General features: G+C 46.0%; 1 long non-coding RNA gene across 2 annotated transcripts; it reads left to right on the top strand.

Moving 5' to 3' along the window:
- Nucleotides 1–8,415: 8,415 nt before the first annotated feature.
- Nucleotides 8,416–14,877, top strand: LOC125392276 (uncharacterized). Of its 2 annotated transcripts, none has more exons than XR_015737035.1 (4): nt 8,416–8,627; nt 9,256–9,477; nt 13,373–13,908; nt 14,229–14,877. It is a non-coding gene; the product is annotated as an uncharacterized LOC125392276 (long non-coding RNA). The 2 variants fall into 2 exon arrangements; XR_015737034.1 differs by having other exon boundaries at nt 13,373–14,136.
- Nucleotides 14,878–25,534: the final 10,657 nt, after the last annotated feature.

Below are 25,534 nucleotides of genomic sequence, written 5' to 3'. Positions count from 1 at the left end.
TGAAGGGTTTCAGGAACCCGAGGGCCTCCAGCAACAGTAGTTGGTGGGACATCAAAGCCGCCATTAGCACAGCTTCCTGGCTGCTGCCGTCTGTGTATTTATGGCACATTGCACATTTCAGTGCCGTTCCCAGAAGATGTTTCAACTGTCAAAATCCCTTATTTGGGCGATAAAAGTGCGCGAGAAGTCCCAGGGCTCGTGAGGACCCAACCCCAGAAGTGTGCCAAAGCCAATAACAACCAAGCAAGCACCACCCAAAACAAATGGGAAACAAATGGCTTCCAGGGCCACCCGTGAGCAGGCCGGTGGCCATTCAAAGCAATTGGTGCCGAGAGAGAGGAGATAAGCCTGATTGGTCTCTGCTGGAGCACAGGCGACAACTCGGAGTTCTCCCCTGATAACTTTTCCTATGGCAATAGCCTCGTCTTGCCTGGTGCGGCTCCGTCTATCCTGCAGCTCACTGCGCTCAGCACTGGCTTTGTTTCAAGCATATTTTGGATCATCAGGGAGGGGTCTCTGAAGAAGCAAGGGATACCTAAGAATATTTTTCCCATTCTTTCTTTTAAGGTTGGGAGGGTGATCTGGTGGAGAATTGGGGAGCAATGCTAATGTTAATGCCTATCTTCCGATGCCCAAACAGCACGGACCCTCAACACGACTCCTGTTCCTTCTCCTTCAAAACAGCATATCATGTTTGCGGCGTGGAAAAAATGTGGAATGGTAACATTCAGAGATAAAGAGAATTTGTCCAGGGAGAGCAGTGGCCAGAACAGACAAAGAGAAGGAGCCGGGGACTACAGCATGGTCCTTGAGCTAAGGACTCTGGATGTCAGCATCTGGCCCTGCTGGAAAGCCTGACCTCTGTGCCCTGGGAGCACAGGCTTCCCACAGCTCCTTTCACATGGGTGACCTGAATTTTAACACACCATCATTATAGGCTTCAACCAAACAGAATATATCTCTGGTTTCTATTTAAAGCATATATCTCTCAAGTATATTAGACATTGGCAAGGTTTATAAACCATCGTGTGTGAGTGTTATGTGTGTGGAGTGTATGCATATGTGTTCATGTGTGTTCCCTACCCAATAATTAATAGCCAGTTTCCTTATTTTGGTCTCCCCAAGGGACCCCTTCCTTGGGTTCAGCCCCTTCGAATGTATTAAGACCTGATTTCCCTACAGAAGTTACCAAGGGTAGTACCATCATTCTCTGCGGACACCTGTCCTCCAGGGTTGAGCTTGAGCCTGAAGCTTATCTCACACAGCTACTTGGAGCTCCCCAAGATAGCTGAAGTGAGGATGTAAGCAGGCCTCTACAAATACAGGACACCCCGAGTCTGCCATGGAAGCATCTCATGAGCTAACTAACCCTCTGATTCCCAGCAGTAGCATCGGCCATCAACTCATTGAGAGCTGGGGCTCAGTGGTCAAGAGCCCTGAATGGCAGTATGACCTTTTTCTAATTTTCCAAACCCAAATTAGCTAAACTTTGGCACAATAGGGAAGTTTTAATGTGCCAATCGAAAGGTCACAGAGGTGTAGACTTGCGTCCTGTCTTCTTTCCAGAAATAACAGTCTAAGTAGAGTCAGGGAGAGTCCTAAGAACTCCCAGTTTACCTCAGCCTGTCCCAAGGTGAAGGCACAAGACACACAAGATGAATATTGGATCATACAATGGTTCAGTAAACAGTGGAGCCAGGTTCCCGGTCTAGCCTGAATCAAGAGGTCTCAGGTTTACCGGCCCCAAACTGCCTCTTCGCATGCCTTCATCCCATTCCTAGCAAAGTCCTTTAAACTGTGTCTAATATAAAACTCTTTCTTTGGTAAGAAAAGTTGTCATTAAAGAGGGAAAAGAAGGTTAAAATTTACCCCAGGGCAACCTATTTCAGGTCTCCTCCTCTGTGGTGCCCTCTGCTGCAGAGAGAGACAGCTTTCATTTGTGATAAATTTAACCTGCTGACTTCTCTGTAAAAACATAGACAAGTTCTCAGCAACATCAGGGATCCTATGCTCAGTCTGAGAATGGTGGTGATGGATGTGGTGATGGCTGTGGTGAGGATGGTGGTGATGGCTGTGGTGAGGATGGTGGTGATGGCTGTGGTGAGGATGGTGGTGACGGCTGTGAGGATGGTGGTGATGGCTGTGGTGATGGCTGTGGTGAGGATGGTGGTGATGGCTGTGGTGATGGCTGTGGTGAGGATGGTGGTGATGGCTGTGGTGATAGCTGTGGTGATGGCTGTGGTGAGGATGGTGGTGATGGCTGTGGTGATGGCTGTGGTGATGGCTGTGGTGAGGATGGTGGTGATGGCTGTGGTGATGGCTGTGGTGATGGCTGTGGTGATGGCTGTGGTGATGGCTGTGGTGAGGATGGTGCTGATGGCTGTGGTGAGGATGGTGGAGATGGCTGTGGTGAGGATGGTGGAGATGGCTGTGGTGATGGTGGAGATGGCTGTTTTAGTTTGATTCATCTCTGGTGATACAGTATTTTACAAATATTTTAGAACTGTGTAGATTAAAACTGCCTTAGAATCATTCGGTGATGTTCATGAATACTTCTACCCAAATTGTGAGAAATCTGGAGTCCTTAAGACGAGCACAAAACCCAGAGTCAGCGACAGCAGCTCCCATACCTCCTGCCTTTGGACTTCCCTTTAGCTATGGCTACCATAGCTCGCACTGCACTCAGCACTCAGGAAATCATTCAAATTAGAGCACAGCCTGGGTTACAGGATGAGTTCTAGGGCACTGTGGGCTCATGAGGTCTTTAAAAAGAACCTGAAAGATAAGCTTCCCCCAACAGAACAATAGGCAAGTGGCAGGAAGTTTGACTGTCAGGGAAGGGAACAGAAAAAACACCAAGGCTCCCAGGACCGGGGTGCTAGGCTTTGGAATCAGGGTGGACCTCGTTGCCCTCAAATGTGGGGGGGCTGCAGAAAGAGGTTTTCAGGGCTTTCCTTAGGCATATCATGAAGTTATAAAGCAAGGAGGGTACTGGGGGGGTGGTTGGAAAGAGAGGCGAGAAGAGAAAAATTATATCATTATAATATTAAAAAGTAATAATAAAAGTTCTGGTTGTGGTCCCCTGGACCACTAGGGGGAGCCAGGAGAATGGTGTGGAAGGGTTCTAGGGGTCACCAGATCCGGGGAAGAGATTGGGAACCACCATAAACAGTCACTTTCTCACATTCACGGGGTCACGCTCCCCTGAGCCACTCTGGAGTCTGGTTGATGTGGTAGAAATGAGTGCCAGGAGGGGGGAGGGTGCCCACTGACTTCACCAGATCTCCCTGGGACCTGCAGCCTCAGATCTGGGCAGCCACATGGAGTCACACATGGCTGATCATCAAGGACACCGACAGAGAGGCTGCCAACAGCTGGACTGCTCTCAGAGAGCTCGCACTGGAATGGAGGTGACAGGTCACAGTGGCGTTCCGAGAAGGGAGGGACGCCGGGGTTGAAATCTTAGCCGTCACTAGTCTGTCTCTGGGATTTAGGCTCATCCAAGAGGGGGTGCAGCTGCACACCCTGAAGGGAGAGTCTCCTGTCGGCACTCATTCCAGGGGAGCAGCTCACATCTCCAGGGCAGCAAGCCCTGCAGCCCGGAGTAACAGCCAGCCGCTGTCACAGACGTGGGCCCCTCCAGCGATTGCCCTCCCTCGCTTCTCTAAGGGAAAGTGCTGACAGTATTTCCCAAGCCTTAATTATACATAATAGCTATCTCTTTAGTCAAAGAAAAGCTGAATGTAAACTCAAAACCATATCGACATTATTGACCCACCGCGGGCCCGCAAGAGTCTCGCCTCTGCCTGCCGATATGACAGACATTTGTGAGAGAAGGACACAAATGTCCCGCGTCCTTGACAGGCAGCCTTCATTTCCACATCAGGCAGATTCTGTCTTAGCGGATTTGTGAGGAGAAAGGGAATCAAACTCCGGATAAAAACTTGGCTTTGAACTTCCCGTTCCTCCTCGGTATCTTTGGAGTGACTAGCAAGAGCTACTGTGGCTGAACACTCTCAGCCTAGACAAAAATCTAAATATGGACCCGCGCATGTGTACAGCTTAGATTGTGCACCCGGGAGGAAAACAAGCTGGCCCTCTGTCCGTCCCAGTCCCTCCCTGTGTAGAAATCTGGCTGGGGATGAAGGTTTGAGCTCATAGTGCCGACTTTCTCTGAGACCGCTGAGCACAGCGCTGGAAACAAACATCCTGGCACCTGAACCGAGTGTGGCTTGATCGTCCTGCTTGCCAACAAAGGGCTGTGCTCTTGCTGTCCCAGGTCCTACTCTGCAAAAGGTGGCCCCTATATTACACCCTAACAACTCTAGCGCATTAGTGCGTGTTGGCCACAGACTGTGGAGCAGGACTCTGTGTTTTTAACCAAGGTTAGGGTCTTTCGCAGCAGCGGTATTGTGGTCCTAAGTGTGCTTCTGGCCTTTGTGGTTCTGTAGAAATTCAGTGTCCTTCAAAGGAGAGTGATGTGTGCCCAGAAGAAATCTGCTTCCTCAGCTCAGGCCCTCGGCTGCCTTGGAGAGTCTGGGAAGACAATAATTCTGATCTGTTTGGTGGCTGTTTCTGGCTTCAGTGTGATCTCCCTGTCCTTTAGTCGCTAGTGAAATTGCCATCCGAGTCCCATCTAGGGGTCTTCTGTTCCCTGTGGCTTCTGTCTCAAAATAATCCGTGACTGAGTATCCCCAACACTGCCCGGGAAACACAGCTGAAAGCAGAAAGTGTGTGAGGAGAAGGGCTATTCACTTGCTCAGCTAGACTTTCCATTCCCTGTTAGAGAAGGTTTGACTGAAATGACCAGAAAGAAAGAAAAGGCTGTTATTAGAAGAAGAGCTGGGGGAAAACAAAAACGAAACAAAACAAAAATGAACAAAAATACACATTCAGAAACATTAGTTCTGGGTAAAATCAATGCTGAAAAAAAAAATAAAAAAATTCCAGAATTGTTCTGTAATCTAAATCCCAGAAACAATCTGTATTTGTTTACAATCACCAGTCTCCTCACCCTCACTGTGAAGGATCTTGAGTGTCTTGTGTCAGGGAGAGCAATGCTAACCGCTGTGTGAGGTGAGCGAGTGCCTGAATTGGAGGGTTTAAGGATGGCCTCTAGCAGCCCAGGCCAGGCCTTGGACTGTGGCAAGGCTTCAGGGCTGGGACCTCCTCCTTTCTCATGACTGCAACATCCACAGGGACCTCACAGTGCTCAGCCTCCAACCCCAGAGGGAGGAGGAAGGTGGAGCAGGGCCCCCTACACACCGATAGGACAGACTCCACCTCTGCTTTCATGTGCCTGGTAAAAGCTGCTCACCAGACCTCAAGTATATGAAAATGAGCCTGGGAAATGGTGCCCCAGCAAAGCAACCACTTCCCAGAGATTCATTTCAACCAGGCCAGAACAGGCTGCCTTCCAAGGACAGACAGCAGTCTCTGTCCCATGGTTATATGGTGTTGGGTTGATCCTTTTAGTGACGTTACTGACAATGGTAAATTCGCAATTTTGGAGCACCCAGGAATCTACAATTCTCCAATACATATCTGCTCCATTTATGGACAGATAGCACTAATTCTAAGAACATTCGTTTATCGAATCAAGAATCTGTCATCATGAAACTTCATACAACTCCCTCCTGTTGACCTTGGCTCCACCCTGCCAGAATCATTTGGCTACAATGTTACCCTTCACTCTAGAGGTCTTCAAAACATGAAAGAGTCATGTGTCTCCTTTAGGTGGTTAATTTTCTAAACATCCCTGGTTTCACATTGACTTCATTGCCCTTGTGCTACTGATGTTCAGCCTTCACAAGGAGTTTAGGTAATGGAAGCTGGAGGGATGGCTCAGCAGGTAAGAGCATGTATTGCTTCTGTAGGGGACCCAAAGCAGTTCCCAGCACCCATGTCAGGCAGCTCACAACTGCCTCAAACTGCAGCTGCAGGAGAATCTGACTTCTCTGACCTCATACCCACTGTGTGTGGGTACTGCACACACATACAGTGTATAAACACACACACACACACACACTCACATACATATACATACACACACTCCACACACACGCTTAAAATTAATATGTCTTTTTAAAAGATTTGGCTAAGAATGAGCTCGCAAGCCACACCATTGTCACTTGCATTCAGGGAGCTTAGTTCAGTCCTATGCAGGCTCCCCAGTTGTCAGTCTGGAGTCAGTGAACATATACTATCTCCAGTCAGCTGATTCTGTGGGTTTCCCCATCATGGTCTTGACCCCTATTATTGCTCCTCCCTCTCTTTGATTGTACTCCCAGTAGTTAGTTCTAGATCTCTGCATCCACTTCCTCTTCTGGATGAGGGTTCTAGCTTCTTGGGACTTGTGACTTGGGCGGCATGTGAAGCCACTAGGAGTGGGACCGGGATCTATCCCTAATAGATGGACTGACTTTGTGGAGCCCATTCTCTGTGGAGAGATACCTTACTCAGCCTAAGCACAGGGTGGGGAGGAGGGGGATCCTTGGTCCTGCCCCAGGGGGTGATGGGACAGACTTAATTGACTTCCCAGGAGAGGTCTTATCTTACCCTCTCTGAGGAGCAGATGAGGGTGGGGTGGGGGTAAGGTGGGGGGAGCAGGAGGAAAGGAAGGAGGGAGAACTGGGATTGGCATCCAAAAATAAGTAAATAAATAAATAAATCAAAGAAAAAGGAATGAGAATGCAGTATCAGGCAAGCAGGTGAGCATAAGAGGGTTGGGAGATGAGGAGAAAGTCTCATTGCGCCTCCAGTTCAAGGAGAAGCATGCTTTGGGCGTCTTTCTCACCCTCGTGCACTGCCTGGTTGACTGTGGGTAGGAGTTCACCTATGGTCTTCTCCAACCTCACCTCCTTCAGGGTTGTGCACCAGAGGGGATGAACTTATTTTTCCCAATCAAGGATTTTTGAGACTTAAAAAGAAAAGCACAGCTGAACTAAAATGATAGCAAAAAAGGGCTCATAACCAAAAGGCCTTAGGTGGGCTATACCTCCCAGCGGCTGTGCTCTACACAGTCCTGGAGGTGACCGTATGTTAGATGCCGAGCTGAGCTCTTCGTGTCCAGAAGAATTAATAAAGCTTAGATTAAATACCAAAGAGGCGGGGTCTAGCGCACTGCTCCTGCAGGAATGTTGGGAAATGTGGAGTCTGTTCCTGTCCCGCGCTGGGGCTGGGGCTGTGCAAACAGGCTCCATCACAGTAGCTTAAGGTTTTCTGACGATTAAATTTTACAATTAGAAGTCGCACTGTGCATAAGAGCACCTTACATTGGTTGTACTGTTTGGCTCACACAATGCAGAGACACAGCTGGCCTCTGTTATATTTTATTTTGCTCTGTTTTGGTGGGAGAAAGGAAAGGCAGACTTGTGAACAACCTTTTAATATAGTTTAGAAACTTGGTGTGCAAAGGGCACTGATACAGTAATTACCGGTTTCCTTTCATCAGCCCCGGTGCCTTTGTCACTTCTGCTATTTAAAGTTACTGTTCACACACTGTGGCTAATTCCTTTTGTTAAATTTCACATTGAATGCAGCTTCCTGAATATTTGTTATTGCGGTCCTATGGATGTAGGCTTCTCAGATAAAGGGAAAGCTTGGTGCATCCATCTGTAGGCAAATTAAAAATGAGTTTAACCCCTTGACTTCCGAGTCTCTGCACCCTCAGGCAGAATGTGTTCTATGGGGTTGACTGACAAGACTTAACATTGTGCCAACATCTGTGTTTTATTTTTTAATGGCGCTCTCTAGAACATCCAAAGGAACTGTGTTGGTGTGACCTATGTTCTCGCAAAAAAACATGTCCAGGGAGGAGGCAGAGGGCATTGACTCAGGGAAAGAATTCAGAGTTGAGGAAAAAGAAAAATGCAGAGGTGCTTTTACGGTTGGAAGAGTAAAAAGCTTATTTCCATCATTCGGGGCTTATTCCCTGGTGGATCCTCAGGTTACTCACAACCAGAGGAGTGTTTAAACCAAAGAGAGGAAAGCAGAGGGATGAGCGGGGGTGGATGTCTGACTTTTCCACTCCCCTGTACAGCATCAGCACTATCTGTCCTGGGGGAGGCGGGAGGCAGCCTGCTTAGTCTTCTCCCTTTTTATTTCTTATGCAATATTCAGAGAAAAACAGAGAGGAGCAAGAGCAAGGAAACAATCGCTCTTCTCTATCTGTTCCTCTCGATCTCATACAAGATCCGTACAAGAATGATTTTGCATCTGTTTGCTGGAAATTCAACCCTTGTTTATTCAGTCAGCAGACATGTGTTGGGTGCCCTCCCACTCCCTGCCCCCACACATTCTCTTGTAGTCCCAACCTCGTGTGGAGGAGGAAAACCTCAGAGTTCTAAAGGGTCGTGTGTCACGGGAAGCTTGTCAGCGACAGGAAAAGGCAGAGACAATGTAGGGGAAGGAACGGAAGCAGGGGAAGGAGAGCGGAGCTCCATCGAGGGACAGGATAAGGAAAGTCTCTCAAGAGACTCTGGCCAGATGACCACCTGCAGAGCCCATGCTCCCAGCTGAGGGCTGAACAAGCCCTGATCCTAGGCCAGGAAACCAATATGGTGGACTTGAGAAAAGGAGGAGTCTAGAGAGGAGGCTATGGGCATTGTCAGACCTTGGGTACACAGGTAAGCCAACCGAGGGCTCTGTTTGCTGATTCCTTTAACAACACCATCTGCTAAACATCCTCAAACTGTAGAAAACAGCCAGACAAACCTTGTGCAGGTATGGTCCACCTCCAATAAGCAGTATCCTTGGGGCTCCCATATACCCCCAGTTCTTTATCAATGCTGTCCCAATTCTAATTTATCAGGCCTTGTTTTAGAGACAAAGTCTCATGCATCCCAGTCTGGTGTCAAACTTGTTATGTGACTGAGAAAAACTTTGAACTTCTATTACTAATACCCCCACTCATTCCCACCCAGTACTGGGACTCAAGCGTGCCCTACCATGCCGGATTTATCTAGAGCTTCATGTATATCTTGTGAGCTCTCTTCCAGCTAAGCACGCCTCCCCATAAGTGTCCTGCAAGCTCTTAATTCTGTTTCTTTCCCACATAAATAATTCAGTGTGGATCACACACTGGAACACTGAATGGTTCTTTAAACACTGCTCTCTAGTGATCAAACAGCTCGCCTGTGTGTAAAACCTGAATGGGCGCACAGTTTTCATTTGGCTCTGTTCAAATCAGAATACAAGTAGGGTTCTTGGATTGCGGTGTGCTTGATAGTCACTTTATTCTCTCTTAATCTTTAGGTTCTTTTTCACCGGAGGGCTTAAAGTAAGGAGATTTCATCCTTCTCCGTGTTTTAAAAAATCTCTGCTTAAGCTCTGTGTAGTCAGAAGCCATCATGAGAACGTGACGGAAGAACATGACCGAGGAAGCGGCAGCTGCTGGCATCTGTGACCCTGACCTAGCAGCTTGTGAAACACAGCACGGACTCGGTGACGCCGGAGGAGGAAAGCGCTCGGACGGATGTAAGAGTTGCATGCCAACCATCATCTCGTTTTCTACATAGTCCGCACCGGGATGATTTTCTGTGGTACACTAACAGAGTTTTCAGATTACAAATGTGTCTATACCACCATAAATAAATCAAACTGCCAGTGGATCCAGGCATAGACACATAGCTGTGTTAGAAATAAAATCAGGCATGCAGCATGCTTGGGTAACAGCAGGATGATAAAGCAAAAAGGAGTCTCGAATCCACACAATAACAACAACATCCTCTGTTCACATTTTCCCGCACTTCCAAAAATAGATTGCTTCTAGCTGCCCAAATGTGATTTCCTCTCAGAATTGATCTTCTTCCTTGAAATTCTCACAGATTATTTAAAGTGACAGCATGACCTGGTGGAATTAATGATTCAACCCTGAGAGACAACAAAGTACCTGGCTTTGAAATTCAATTCTTAGGAAGACCCAGGAGCTGAGCTGGAAGCAAACACAAGATGCAGGTCACTTGGACCCTGTGGTCCTGGGTTCTGAGGTCCTGGGTTCTCCGGGGCCGGCTGCCCTGCAGCCAAGCCCACTCCTATTCCTCAACAGAGGCCCTTTTTCGTCTTTTGACTCTTGATGGTTTTGTGCCTGCTCCGGCCAAAACCCCCTTCCTGCTCGCCTTTCATGCACAGTGTGTTTCCCAGCATTCTTGCACAATCTGGGAAGAGAGTCTGAGCACTCTCGTCCGCTTTGCTCCATGTTCTTTTACCCATGGGTGGCTTTCTTTTTACGTTCACTGCCCATTTGAATTGAGCTTTGAAAGCATCCAGAAGTGTCATTTGTGAAGGCAGCCAGTGTCCTCAGAGGCCCCGTGGGTTATGACTCAGATCCCCTAGGAGCCTCCTGTTGGTGTCTTAGGTCTGATTATCATTTAGAGCTTTCAAAATAGAAAAGCTGAAAATGGAGGGAAGGGCAGTTTTAAAAAATAGAAAGAAAAGAAAGGAAAAAAGAAATCCTCAGGGAACAGTAAGTTCCATTTATTAGTGTTATTATTTAGCATTGCATGTCAACCGCCTCTCAGGAGCCATGGGTGCAGATGGACAAACAGGCCTCCAGGCAGTTATCTCTACTCTACACCCAACAGTGACATCAGGGGCCTGGGTTCCCATCAGTGGCCCTTGCTTACTATATTGCTGAGAGCGTGAACACAGCTGAAGATGAGGGCCATGGCTGATGTTCCTGTCCTGGCACGGTGCTCGCTGACAGCGAGGTTCATGCACGAGCTACAGCAGCTCTGCGTAGGGCCAGCACGTTCACGGTCACCTCTCTGCGGTGAAGTGGTGCACGTTTCCTTAGGTTGTGGCTCAGGACTAGCGTCATTTATCACCACTGGTGTTAGATAGACAGGATGCTGCGTTCTGTCCTACTCTAAATGGCCTACCTTCTTCTGGTAGAAGATGGAGAAACTTTAAGGTCCCATCTCTCTGACGCCGGTCATTTTGATAAGAGTTGTAAATGGTAATTCAAAACTCTAATAAATGTGTTCTTCACAAAAGCAAACAAGCATAAAAGCTCTGATAATCTCTGATGCTGAGCCAGGAAGATGGTTCTCTAGGTAAAGACCCTTGTCACCAAGCCCCAGGACCCGATTCTGGGGCCCACATAGAAAAGGAAAAGAACCAACGCTCCCAGATTGTCCTCTGACCTCCTTATGAACACTGCGGTATGCTGGCATGCACACACATGCACAAACACTCGCATAAATAATAAATAGCAGTACATAAATGCAAAAAGTCCTTTGACATTTTCAATGGAAAAGAAAAGAGACAAAATCCCCTATGTTTCTACAAAAAGGAAGGTGGAAAACTTTGCCTTGATTCTATGAGAAGAGATCATTTGGTTCTTCATTAGAGGCTCTAAGCATCTGCTGAGCTCAATCACATGCTATTGATACGACCTGTTTCCCTCCCCAGAGCACCTCACAGATCAATAGCTCAGAAGGATGCTTCTCTCTGAGGCTCTCTCCACACTGTGTCGCCTCAAATAGCATGGCCTTCATCCACTTGAGATGACTCTTTCATATGCTTGAAGCCTCTTCATTTCCTATAGGCGACGCAGGGTAATTAATAATTACTATTTTGATGATGAGCATTTTGCCTGGTGCCAGCCACGGAGCTAAGCTTTTAATATAAGTTATCTCACTTAATCCCTTCAACAACTATTAAGATCTCTCCATTAAATATATGAGGCACCTGGGATTTGGGAAGTTTAAATAACTTGTCCAGAGTCACTTGACTCAATTACAGAAACACGACCCCTGTGCAGGCTCTATTCTTATACCTCATTCCCCTCTGAAGAAGTATTTTATTATTTGCCCATTAAAGCCTCCCACCATCAGTGTGTGTGTGTGTGTGTGTGTTTATGTGCATGTATGTGTGTCCGCATATGTGCTTGTATGTGTTCATTGTTTTCAGTCAAACTCACTTCTTTTGTTAAATTTCCAGCTGACTTAGCTTCCTAGCATTTCCGTTGCATTCCACGGGGCAGTGAGCTCAGTGCGAGACCCCAAGGTCAGCTACTCTGCAGTGCTTCCTACTGAGCAGACAGGAAGCATGCAGGAGTCACCAGGAAGCCTGTCCAGGGGAGATTCCTACAGTTGAAAGGACAGCACCATCAAGGAGTCAAGCTGGCCTTAGAAGTTGACAAGAAATGGATGTTATAATCTCAAAAATCAAAAGGGGGGTGGAAATTTTTATTTTTCTATTCACATGCTACGAAATGTGCTATCTTATGCTATTGATTTTCAATTTCCGTAAATGTTGACTAATCCTGAAAAAAAAGGCTTCACTTTGGGAAAGCCTGGTTGTAAACACTGTGAAATATTTTATCCCAGAGCAAAGGCCAGCTCTCAGCAGCCAGGGTGGCAGCTGGAGTCAAGGGCACCCGTCTCTGTTCTGGAACTCCCAGAATGCCAGCTGTTGGGACATTCCTCTTTAATAAATCATTGAGAATAAAAGACCCTGTACTAGTTTGGGGTTATTAAAGTTGAGTCCAGATAGGGAAAGGGAGAGAAAGCAGAGTTGTCTGGGTTCTTATGCAAGAAAAGTACAAAGTGTAAGCTTATAAAGGCCATGAAACCCTCCTTTATGCTACAAATGAGCTCATTGACCATCACTCTGCCCAGATTTCCCCGCATCTATGATTCTACATACAACCACAGGATGTCTCTAATTGCCGCTTTATTATTTGCAGGAAGGTGGTACAGGGTTTCCTCTGCTACCCCTCTCTCTCTTTTGGAGATGTGTGCTCTTGGCCATTTCCTGTGCAGAACCTCAGCTCCATAAACGCTGACTGGCATTCTCTGCCTAGAAATCCCACCAGGGTCTCCCACTTGCCAGCTCAGAACCACTCACCCTGCCTGTCCCACTCATTGGCCTCAGATTCAACTCTCTTCACTAAGCAGGAAGCCGGGTGTCGTCTTAGAACCGCTTTCTCCTGCTCCTCCCTCTGTGTCCCTCGTCTAGGAAATTGGCAAACACAGTCTGCCTCCTCCTTCCAAACTGCCTCTTAAACCCATCCCTTTTCCAGTCTGCCACTGGGGCGCCTCACACATTCCTGGTGTGTCTGTTACACAGCCCTATGTGCTGGTTGGATAGATGTGACTCAGGTCAGCTCATGCATGACTTGACTGCACCTCTGTGCACCATGGCACCTCAGCCTTGCTCTTCCAGTGTCCACTCCAAGTGACTCAGCTTTAGACTCCAGAGGTCTTGAGTGCCAGCAATACCCCTTTCAGAACAGACAGGAACATATTTCCTGTTGTGATTAAACCCTGGTGGGCCCTGAATTTATGCTCACTACCATATGACTGTAGAATCTCAAATATTTTGGTCTGAATTTCTACTAATCCTACTAATGTCTGTTCCCTTCTAGCCATTCCTCCAGGTCTGTGACCCACTTCATACAGCCTGTCTCCATGAACTTCCAAGAACGAGCTTCTGACATCACAAGTCCTTCTTCAAGGATCTGCTGCACCCTTCATTAGGAAAGGCCAACTTCTTTGAGAAATCAAGAAAACTGAAAGGTGCAGAAGCCTTTGAAACAGATAGTGGAGGGCAGTAAAGTGAAATCCTGTAACAGCGGAGAAACTCTGGGGACATTAGGAGAATGGATGGATGGGACAGAAAGACCGGAAGAATGCATGCAATCACCTTTCTGCCAGCCAGTTAATTTTCGTGTCCTTTCCTTTACTAGGTAACCCCCATAAGAGGTGCAAGGCAAATCAGGTTTCTTAGCGGAAATTATAGACTTGCTTGCCTCTCGGTGTTGTGCAGACCCTAACAGCGTATTCTAAGGAAGTTTAACATGAATACTGCTGGGATCGTGTGGACTGCATTCAACAAAACCTCCTGTGTGCTATGGGGTCACATGGCTAGGAGTTCAAAGATGAAAAGCATTCCAGCTATTAGGTAGGCACCCCAGTTTAGAAAATTCTCCAGAAACATGAATACAGGCACAGTGTGCATCTGATTTTAGACTGCTTGGCTTTGGGGGGAACTTTGGGTCACCTGCTCATTCTGTGACACTGATCACATGCCACCTGCACATGTGTCCTGTTTATCCACTCCCCAGACAACACCTAAAAGCAGGAGGTGGGGCAGGCATCCCAGGGTCTTCCTCGAGGGTCAAATGGAAAGGTACGTCCCCTGGTTGGGTTGGTTGTCAATGAATACTTTTCAGATGAGAAAACGCCTTAAGTTTCTAACACAGTCTCTGAAATTCCATACAGGGTTTAAAGAGCTGCATACATAGTGTTTGAAATCACCCAGTTCTCAGACATGGGATTTGGACCACTTTGAATTGCCGGGCATTACCAGTGGAGTAAAATGCCAAACTTCTTCCCTGTGCACACACGGATGGATAAGAACAGCATCTTCTGCTGCTTGAGTCTGAATTGCGCTGTCGAGTGAAGTCAAGATGTGTTCTTCACAGAAGCAGGATGTTTTTGTCTTTTCTGAGTTCTCCGCCCACGAATGAACAACTCACATCTTATTGTAGAGAAGATGTTTGATCCCCCTTTCCTCCACCATATGGAAGGTGTCGGCATATCAGGTGTATAATTGGCCATCTGGACTTTGCAGGGTGCCATTTGTCCTTTGACCTTATATAAAATACAAATGTTTACAGAGTCCTTTTCAAGACAGGGAACTATCATTCCTTTCGATGATTATATCTGGACTTTGGATTATTTTTAGAAAATTTTTCCAGGATAGGAATGTATCAGATTTTGTCTTTTTCTGAAGAAGGATGACAAGTTATTTGAATATCATTTATTTTAAAAACTGTCTTTTCCCAAGGGGTGATATATGTATATGCATATTTGTATGTGTGTTTATATTAGCTTTATATTATACTGATCTTTTAATTTTTAAACTTTATGTGTGTGTGTGTGTGTGTGTGTGATATGTGCGTGTATATGCTCGCAGTAGCACATGTGGGGGTGAGAGGACAGTTTTATGGGGTTGGACTTTTCACCATACATAGATTCTAGGGTTTAGACTCAAATCATGAGGCTTGCATTGTGTGGAGGCTGTGTGTGGGTTCCTAGAATCCAAGGCAGGGCCATCGGGCTGACTTCGCATGGCAGCCAGCACCTTTACCCTCAAAGCCATCTCGCCAGTTCCTTGTACTTAGGGTTCTAATTCCTTTATGCCATCTTTCCATAAATGTATCCATGGTTCCTACAGAAGACTAATATTTTATTTATTGCTTCTTACTTCTTCCTTTCCCAGTGGATTTCCGCATCCAGTGACCTGTCTTTGTGGAGAGAGAGAGAGAGAGAATGCATGCATGTGTGTACACATGTGAGGGTGTGTGGGGGTCCCTGCATGTGTATGGATATGTGTACACTTGTGTGTGTGTGCATGTGTTTGTATGTGTGTATGGATAGGTGTGCACGTCTTAAGTACCGGGACACTAAATTCAGCTGTGAACCAGAGGAAGCTGTATGTTGAAGACAGTGTAACATTTCCACCTGCTTAAGTCTGGGCCATAGCAACGGGTGGCAGTAGCTTTCAAGCCATTATTTTTGAGTTCGTTGTTACTCATTTTACCTTATAATGCTATAGCTGTTAGGCCTGTTCTCATTGGTTGTGCATGCCAATAGGCTATTTGTGACTATAAAGGCTATTGATTTTTGTATGTTAATTTTATATTCTGGTAATTGATTGCCTTTTTTTCAATTAGGTGAGCTTTATCTTTAATTCTTTGGAGGGAGGTTCTTGGCATTTTATTATGTCAGCTGAGAAAATTATATTGTTTTCCAGCCGTGTTGATTTTAATTCTTTACTCTAATCGAATAACATTGGCCAGTACTTCTAGAACAATGTTAAATGGTAGAAAGTCAGTGGGGATCTTTATTTCTGACCTTCAGAGCACTGGCTTTAGTGCATCCCAATTGGGATTGATCCTGGAGTTAAAATTAGGGTGCAATAGCTAAGGCCAAGGCTTTCCTCTGTCTTCATCCCCCACCCTGCTTTCTTTATTTTTGAAACAGCATCTTGTAATGTATACCAGAATATATATATATGCATATAATAATATAATAATATATGCATATATATTCTAATATATTAGAGATTTATTTTCTCAGTCTTTTATTTCCAAAATATTTTATGAAGATGGAATGGATTTTGTTAATGACTATTTTTCACATTTTTAGAAATAGTTATCTAATTTTTCTCCATAGATCTAATTGTACCATAAAAGATATCAGTAAGCATTCCTGGGTAATCCCAGCTCTCAAGAGGCAGAGGCAGGGGAACTGCACCAAGTTGATGGCCAGTTTGGTCTACACAGTGAGAATCTATCTCAAAAAAAATTTTTAATTCTTTTCTAATATGGAACTTGAGTCACAAATTGTCACAGTGAATGATTTTGGAATTTCTATCACCATTAACAAATGAGTTTGATCCGTTGTCCCTTGAGGGCTCCTCCTGCCGATGGACATGATCCAGGTCTCCTAAAAACCATGTGGCCATTTTCCTCACATCTGTCTCCTGAAACCCACGCAGCCCTTTAATGTGCTCGGCATCTCCCGGGGACACTGTCTGGGTCCTATTAGAAGTAGCAGCTGGTACACATTCCTGCTTCTCTTGTGGAGACTGTTTACACCTCTTGTAACAATTAGCGGCCATTCTAGTAAACTGCTTTGTGCTAAGAAATCAGCGCTTCGCCAGGCTTTGGGGGGGCCGTCGGCTTCCAAGTGTGTCCATCTAGGATTTCTTCCATTCGCTATAGACTCGAGCACTCCCTTATCTTCTGTTTTGCAAAAATTTGCCTACATTTCCCATGTTTAAATTAATTAATGTTTTTTGGGTGTTTTGTTTGCTTGGTTTTGGTTTTTCAAGACAGAGTTTCTCTGTATAGGCCTGACTGTCCTGGAACTCACTCTGTAGATCAGGCTGGCCTCGAACTCACAGAGCTCCGCCTGTGGCTGGCTACAAAGTGTTGGGACTGAAGGCATGTGCCACCACTGCCCAGAAATTCAGCGATTTCTATATTCACAGTTTTGAGATTACTTCTGCTTTTTAATGTAGTTCAGCAGCATCCCCGCCGTTCTGTTACGTCACTTTCTCCTATTTTCCTGAGTATCATTCCCAGCAGCTGTGTTGCCCATTCCCGTATTGATGTTTTGTTTTCTTTTACTGGTTTTCAGAAGGCCAGGATTCAGTCTTGTGCTGGACCAGCTCAAGCTGGGCTCAGACCCCTCTTCTCCTGTCCCACCCCCACTGCACTGTCTCTGCAATCACAGAGTGACACCTCATAACTTTTGCTTTAAACTCTACTTTTGACTTCTAACCTTCAGACGCTTCCTTAAATCTTTCAAGGATTTTGGGGACAGGGGGCAGAGAGGGTTTGGATTTTTTTCGAGATAGGGTTTCTCTGTAGGAGCCTATCCTGAAACTCACTCTGTAGGCCAGTCTGGCCTCGAACTCATGGAGATCCTCCTGTCTCTGCCTCTCAACTTGTGGGATTAAAGGAATGCGCCACTATCTCCCAGATAAATCTTTTAAGCTTTAATTGTTAGCCATGATTCATTTCTGTTTCCCAAGGTTGTTGGGGTTGTTTGGTTTTTAACTATTTTCACTAATGTGTAAGTGTGTGTATCTCTGTGTGCATGTGAGTACAGGAGTTTTAGGTGCCTACTGATGGCAGAGGTATTCTCAGAGGTCCTAGTGGTGGTGAGCTGACCAATGGAGGTGCTAGGGATAAAACTTGGGTCCTCTGGAGTGTAGAATGCTCTCTGAACCTCCAAGCCCTCCTACTTTCTTTTTGTTCTTTGGTGTATCCTTTCTGCATGTTGATTTCTGTGTTCTGTTTTCTCAAGATGGTTCCACAGGCAAATGCCCTGTGTTATTTACTGTGGTTCCTCACCTGGGCCAAGTTCTCGGCTTACCATGTGCTTTTCCATCCGCTGTTGTCTTCTGCGTTGTTTTCCTAGTGGTTGGTCAGGGTGGGAGGATGGGTTAGTGTGTACTCTATCCCACCTTCTTCCCTCATGTTTCTCTCTCTCCTCACCGACATGATCACGGCCAGCACCACCTTCCTGTATACACGTGATCCACAGCACTCTCCATGAGGAAGCGGAAAGCAACATGTCGCAGAGGCCCGTTACCTCCAGCAGTGTTCACATCCCAACCCCTTCCCTGAGGCCAGTGTCTCATCCACGTCATCATCTGTCTTCCTGAGCCCTCCTGGGAGACCATTCCCCTAACCTAGCAACTCCCAGGGTTGGCAAGAGGACTGGTGAGATCTGGTTTATTTCTCTTCTTATGCATTATTCTGTAGGTTACGCTGTCCTGTGTCTTCTGAAAGCTGAGTGTATGGTTCATGGGTGAACGGCAAAAGAGGAAGCTGCAGATGTCATGTGCCCTGCACCTTCTCCACCCAGAAAATTTCTGTCTTCTCCTTAACCCAATTGACTTTTTCCGTGGACCAGAATCTAAGGTCCCGAAGGAACTGAGGCCAGATTATAATGAAGGCAGAGATGGAACTTCGCTGAGAGAGGCAGTGTGTAAGCAAGAGGACGCAGCCGTAGTCACAGGCACTGGGAAGAGACATCTCTGGGGGTTGCCATGAAAATTAACTGAAGCAAGGTGTGTAACAATAAAATCCTGCCATGCTATGCATTCTTTAAAATATCACCATTGTATTCAGATACTAGAGAACATCTCTCTGAGCTTCCCTGGGGACATACTTGACCCAACTTACTTGCCCTTTAAGGAGATTTTCTAAGAACTTACATCGCAGGGAGCTAACACCTACTCCAAGTTTGCCCTTAGACAAGAAGCGCTCTTTAAGAGCTGAACTGGCTAATCTGGGACAGGAAGCTGCTAGACAATAGACAAGCATTTTCCTGCAGACTTGGAAAAGAAAAGGAAGCTAACAGCATGGGCCTCTAATGCTGGATGCACCATCTGCTTCTGCTACTGTTCTTTTTGTTAAAAGCAGGACAACCGAAGAGTTCTTCCAAATGTGGAAGGAGCCCTAAAGTGGCATTTCTGGTTCATGGTCACCGAGAACTCTTTCTCTTCTCCTTCCTGTCGGTGTAGAGCCCCATGACACTGGCAAACTGACCCACCAAGCTAATAGGAAAGCCATTTTCTGCCTTCCTTCCTCTTATTTCTTTCATCATCCGCTCTCCCCACTGTTTGCCCAACCCCACTCAGTCCTCAAGGCTGCCCTTGGGTTCTCAACAGCAGCGGCGACTGTATCTTAGTGAAGTGGGGGAGACATAAAATATTACCCTACCCGCAGCAGCATGAGTAAAGCTCTTATTAGAATTCGGGGCCTGCAGCTGGACCATCCAGCATGGGACAGGAGAGAAAGCTCAGTATTGTTAGCTCACGAGTGGCTCGGACTTCCTGGCAAGGACGGGGAATTACTCAGTCATTTATGCAGGCTTTCAGAAACGCTCCACTGTTCCCCAACAAAAAGGCATTCAGGGAGAGAGTGGGGGCTTCCCCCAGGCCTTGAATGGATGCTTCGTCCAGTGTCAATGGCCCCTGTGGGAAAGGCAGTGATGTCACCACAAATGCATTCAGGGTTTTGCTCTGCCATCTTTCCTTGCTCCCCTTTCTCTCCACTGTTCCCTGCCCTCCCTCTCTCCCCCTTATTCTCTCCCCTCCTCTCTCATCTGTGTCCTGCTCCTCTCTCCTCCTCTTCCCTCACCACCCTACCTTTCTTTCTTCCCTTTCTTTCTCCCCCTCCTCACATCTGTATCTCCTTCCTCTCTCCTCCTCTTCCCCCTACCTCTCTTTCCTTTCCCCCCTCTCTCCTGCCTTCCCCCAAGTAGTTTCCTACAAGTGAAGCTTGAATCCACCAAAAGCCCACCCACATCAGTGTTCCTGCCACGGCAGTACCAGCCTCCTACACTCTTTCTTTTCTTTCTTTCTTTTCTTTTTTTGCTTAGGAAGTAGAAGGAGCTTGAAAGAGAGAGCAAGAATGCGAGGGGAAAGAGGCCAGTCTGGCCCGGCTTGATGTCCAGGCTGGAGGGGAACCTGCCAAAGCCTTTGAGGGACAAAGCATAGTCCTTCACTTTCAAGGCTTTCAAATGGCCATGGCAGCACCAGAGATGGATGAGCCTATGGGCAACAGAAGGGGAAGAAAGTTTTCACAAGAACTAAGACACTACTTTCAAAACTGCGCTCGATCCCAGCATCTTGAGATGACTCCTTTGGAACTCAGCCCTATCCTCAGAAGGGAAGAAGAGAGCAAGGCTTCAAAGTCTCTTAGACAGAGACTAAGCTCACACATGTCCTAGGACGTCCAGAAACCAGTGCCCAGGATGTCAACTGTGTCTTGTCTTGCATCCCACCAACAGCTGCAAAGACACAGTCATCAGGCCTGGGCTTTCTTTCCTCCATGACACAGCCTTACCCCAGTCTTCTGGGTATAGCCTACTGTCTCTCCTATTGCTGTATTCTGTCAGCTGGGGTCTCCACTACAGGCCCTCAGACGAAGTCAGGTCTCACACTTCTTACTCACTTCTAGATGTTGAAAGATTTCATTTCCTTCCTTTCTCCTTCCATCCCCCCATTTTTGGCAGGTGTGTATTCAATGTATTTCCATGAGTTCAGTTGTGCCTAGCTCTAGAATTTGAACTCAGGGAATCATTTACACAGTTTTTTTTTTGTTGTTGTTGTTGTTGTTTAGTCAGGATATCTCAGTGGGACTCAGTCTGGCCACAAAAAAAGAAAAGAAAAGAAAAAAGAAAGAAAGAAAAAAGAATGGCCAGTAAGCCCCAGGGATCTGCCTGTTTTTATCTCCCCAGTGCATAGAGTAGAGGAATAACACACACACAGTTTGTATATGACTGTTGAGGTTGAATGCAGGGCCCCATGACTGTGTGTATTGCTATCTCACGAGCACTTGTTCTTTAGTTGCAAGTCCTCTCTCTCTCTCTCTCTCTCTCTCTCTCTCTCTCTCTCTCTCTCTCTCTCTCCAAGCTCATGCTCCCCGTCTATTTATATATGCATATGTCTGTCCTCTCCTCCTTCCCTTCCCCACTCCCTTCTTTTCCCATTCCTCCCTCCATCTCCTTCCCCCTCCCTCCCCTATTCTCTTCCTCGTGTGTGTGTGTGTGTGTGTGTGTTCTGTACATGTGTATATTCAAGTTTGTGCACACATGCCAATAGAGCTCAGAGGACAACCTCCTCTGTCACTCCTCATGTGTCCAGGTATTGTCTAGCTTTCTTTCATGAAACAATGTCTCCCATTGGCTTGGAGATCATCAAGTAAGCTAGACTGGCTAGCCTGACCTGTAGGCCCCAGATCTGTCTCTCCTCCTCCTGAGCACTGAACTATAAACATGTTCTACCATACCTGCTTTTTACAAGGATTCTGGGATCAAGCTCATGTCTTCATACTTGCAAGGCAAGCACCATACTAACTGGACTCTCTTCCTAAGCCGCAGTGATTAAGTGTTCATCTGCCAAAACATGCACTCCAGATTAGAATGCCAGTCTCCTGAACAAGAAAATCACTACCATCAAGGTTTTGTCAGAAAAATGGAACTAACACAAAGATTGACAGTCGCATAACTGAGACCCCTGTGGAAGTTCTTCAGGCCCCTTCAGAGACCCCAGAATGACATGCTCTAGTTTACTAAATGCACTCTAGGAAGATGCTTCTGCCTCCCCTGCCTCTGCCTGGCCACACTCTGGACTCTCGCCAGGGATCCTCCCATTGGCGCGTCTCTCCAGAAGTCTCCCTATCAACCACTTTCTTCAACGGGTACTTTGCCTGAAGACATCCTGTCTCACCCCGCTCCCTCATGGAATCATCCACAGTCTGTTGCCCTGCTCTCCTATGCCACACTCTGACCCAGCTGTGTCCTTCATCCAAGAATGATGTGGGAAGTCTTTCTGTATTTTGTTGGCTAATGAATTGGCTGTTTTGGCCAATGGTTAAGAAGAGAAAAATTCTGCAGGAATTTTAAAATTCAGGCAGGCAATCTGAACAGAGAAAGAGTAGGTGGAGCAAAAGAGATGCCATGTAGCTGCCATAGGAGATGGATGCCAGAAGTTTACCGGTAAACCACAAGACTTGTGGTAAAATATAGAACAATAGAAATGGGTTGATATAGATGTAAGAGCTAGCTAGGAATACACCTAAGTCATGAACCAAACAGTCTTGTAACTAATATACTTTTGGTGTGATTATTTGGATCAGGAAGGCAGGGAAACAAACACACAGCCTCCTATTACAGAAGAATTCTTAGGGTGACACCCAGGAGCACATTTACATCTCTCTTGGATCCTTGGGACCTCTGTGGGAAGTACACAGGTCCTTCCACGGTCCTTACTTCTTGTGGCCCCCAAATGAGTCTAAATACCCTGAGACTGAGAAAGCTCCCAAACATGCTATGATGGTGCCTCCTCTCTCCCGGACACTCTATATGTCATGCTTAGAATTTCATGGTACTCTGTTTGCCTTCCATCTCACAGGCAGCTTGGGCAAGTCTGTATTCCATACCCCATGGGAGAAAATAAAGAGAAATTTTATCAGATCTCTCTCATGGCATCATGGGACTTTTCCACATATCTCACCATCCCTTGGACAGGTTGTCTGAGATAGAGGAAAGATAGTATGTGTTCCCCTTCAAGTTCGCTTACATCAGTGCCCCACTCTAATGGCTGGGGGTGTTGACTACACTAGTTTTCAGGTCTAGAGTTCAAGCTAGAATTCTGCAACAGAAAATCCATTTCAAAATACTCCTGCTCAAGAAGTGTTTGTTAGCTGCACACACGAGACAGAGCAAGTTCATTTGGTTCTAGAAACATCTTTGCCCAATAAGCAGTGGCTGTTTCTTCACCCCTGTTGTGCATGTTACTCTCTGTCTAGTTGTCTAACTGGTACCTTGCAATCTTCTGATTTTGCTGATTTCATGCAGGACAATAGCAAGCCCTTTACCTTAGTCCATGGGGATTGACAGGACGTTCCAATATCCAGGGCCAGCCACACGATCCGAATGTGGCCAATGAGAGCTAAAGCTCCCTGAGTACACATGTACCATGGGGTCTACACTGCTCTAGAGGAGGTAAGTTCCAAGCCTGCAGTGGGATTCTTTGGTAAAGACTCTGTTTATTGCTGCTGTTGCTGTTGGTATTCAGCACAGCGGACATGTGATACTGAGAGCCATCTTGTGTCTCTAGGTGGCTAAGCAGGACGCCCCAAGGTGAGCAGAGGGTTCAGAATAGTGCAGTGTCCAGAATGAGCCTGCCCTAGACCAACTCATACTTCTTCAGAAAATGAGCCCGTAAATCACAACCCTCCCCTCATTTTTCTTGTCATAAAACCAATCTGTGGGCTTTCTCTGTTGATGGGACTGATCTTCACCATCCTCCGATATGCAAATTCTTTTGAGTTATTTTTAACTCATCAATCACATGCTTAGTACCCGGTTATTGAATTCTGTCACAATTTCCTTTGAAAGACCTTAGACAACTGATTTTCTCTTGCTGTAATATATCACTAATACTACTGACCCAATTTCCCCAGTCAAACCTATGTGGATTACAATAATATCCAAACCAACTGCCAGGTGGGAGTCAGTCCCCTGCTCCTCAGGCACGCTGATTTTTTTCTTAAATCTCTAGAACCTTCATTGGTTTCTTACTTTGTGCCCCTCAGCATCTCCTCTCTTGACAAGCAAGATCCTGAGTGTGCTGGTCCCATTTCTCCCCTCTGCCTTACTCTCATTAGTCAACCTGGGCACATCAGTGTTTCCTCAACAGATTGCTCACGGGCTTCTCTGGGATTCTCTCAACAATAGCTGTGGCAGTCAGGACCACAGCCTGGGCGCTTCTTCCTGCCAACCTCCAGCACAATCCGAGTCTCCAAAGAATAATGAGATTGGCTTCAGAATGGCATAGCCCAGCAGCAGGGATGTGTGTGTCACTGTGACAGGAAGGCTGAGGAAACGGGAGGCTAACTTTTGATTTTCAGTGGCATTAATGCTGTCAGCAAGCTGTTCATTATTAGTCTGTAAAGACTGTATCATTTCTAAACGTGCCTCATTCTTGGCTCTGTTATCAAACCACATTTTAAGGATATAATAAGAAAAACAAAGCTAATTCCCAAAATCAAATAAATGGATGCATAAGAAAAATCGCATAAACCCAGCAGAATACCATCCATAGTGTAAGCAAAGTGGTTATTAAATTCCTAGATGGTGATATTGTCTACCATCGTATAACTTTTGAAATTATTAGTTTATTTATACTTACCTCCACTAGGAGATTTCAGTAAATCGTTGTATTGTGATAATCTTTATTGGCCAGTAGGTATCGTGGTGGTGGCCACATGGCAGAGAGATGTAAAAAGCCGCAGCTTGAGTGGTCTCGCTAGGTTCGCACATTGGTGCCTGCTTAAATACTGACAGAAATGCTTTTTTGACAAATTAAGAGTAATTACTAAGAGAAATCAAAGCCATTCTATACACAGAGAGAGCTTTTTGGTGGCCAGAATATCAAGATACTCAAAGCTTGCTGGCAATTGCGATTCGCCAAGGGGCCCTGTACATTGCTGGTGGACATGATGCTGCAGAGATCTCAGTGGGGAAAACAGTCTTTGAAATTTCTTGCTTCATGAAAAGTCTGCCAGATGCTATCAGCCTGCCCCCATGTTACAGAAGAACTTCGGATGACTGTCCAGGCAGTGAGAAGTCTCTGTCAATTCTAGAGTTTTGAAAGTTGCTTACAATACCTTTCTTGTTTACTTGGTGATATTATATCCTTCTTGAGTCTTTGGTGGAGTTAAAAAATAGTTATAATTATAGTTTTCCTTAGTTATGACAAAAAATAAAATAGATATAAATATTGAATATAAACTATAAAAAATAAAATATAAACTATAATTCTTGCTTGATAACTGTTTTGTTCTATGTAATCTTGCTATATTAAGGTTAAAACCTTCATTTTTATTTAGACAGAAAAGGGGAAGTGATGTGGGATTCTCCTCTGTATACTATGAATACCACTGGTTAATAAAGAAAATGCTTTGGGCCTATTGCAGTGCAGAATAGGGCAAGTCAGGAACTTCAAGTAGATAGAAGAGGAGAGAGCAGGCTGAGTCACAGAGACACCGTGTAGCCACTGGAGAAGGAAGATGTCTGAAGGTGAGTACCGGTGGAATTCTCTGTGATGGCTTCTGCATTTTTCCTCCCATTGCTTCCCAGGTACACCCTGGAGTGCTTTTAGGGTTGACAAAAGTGATTCCATTGGATTCTATTGACGAAAACTGTCAACCCCAAGGAGCACTGGGTTACATCTGCCCAGGGATCATTATCTCATTGGCCTGGCCAAAATTTCCTCATGACAGTGCAGTGGTTTGAAGGGATCCCAAGTGTCCCTTTTGTCTGTGCTGATATGCTCCTTGCAGGTGCAGGTTCTATCCTTTCTTCCTCTCTCATTTCTCTCCACAGACATTTTCCCAGTAACTTTTGTGTGTTGTGGATTTTGAAGAGTTCCAAAATTTTACACACCAACGACCAAACAAAGATCTCTTAGTGGGCATGTGTTTCCAGGAGGG

This window comes from Myodes glareolus, chromosome 1 (assembly GCF_982192425.1).
Source record: "Myodes glareolus chromosome 1, mMyoGla1.1, whole genome shotgun sequence".
Classification (NCBI taxonomy): domain Eukaryota; kingdom Metazoa; phylum Chordata; class Mammalia; order Rodentia; family Cricetidae; genus Myodes; species Myodes glareolus.
Note: the sequence above shows the minus strand (reverse complement) of the source record. Positions and strands in the feature narration are given on the sequence as shown.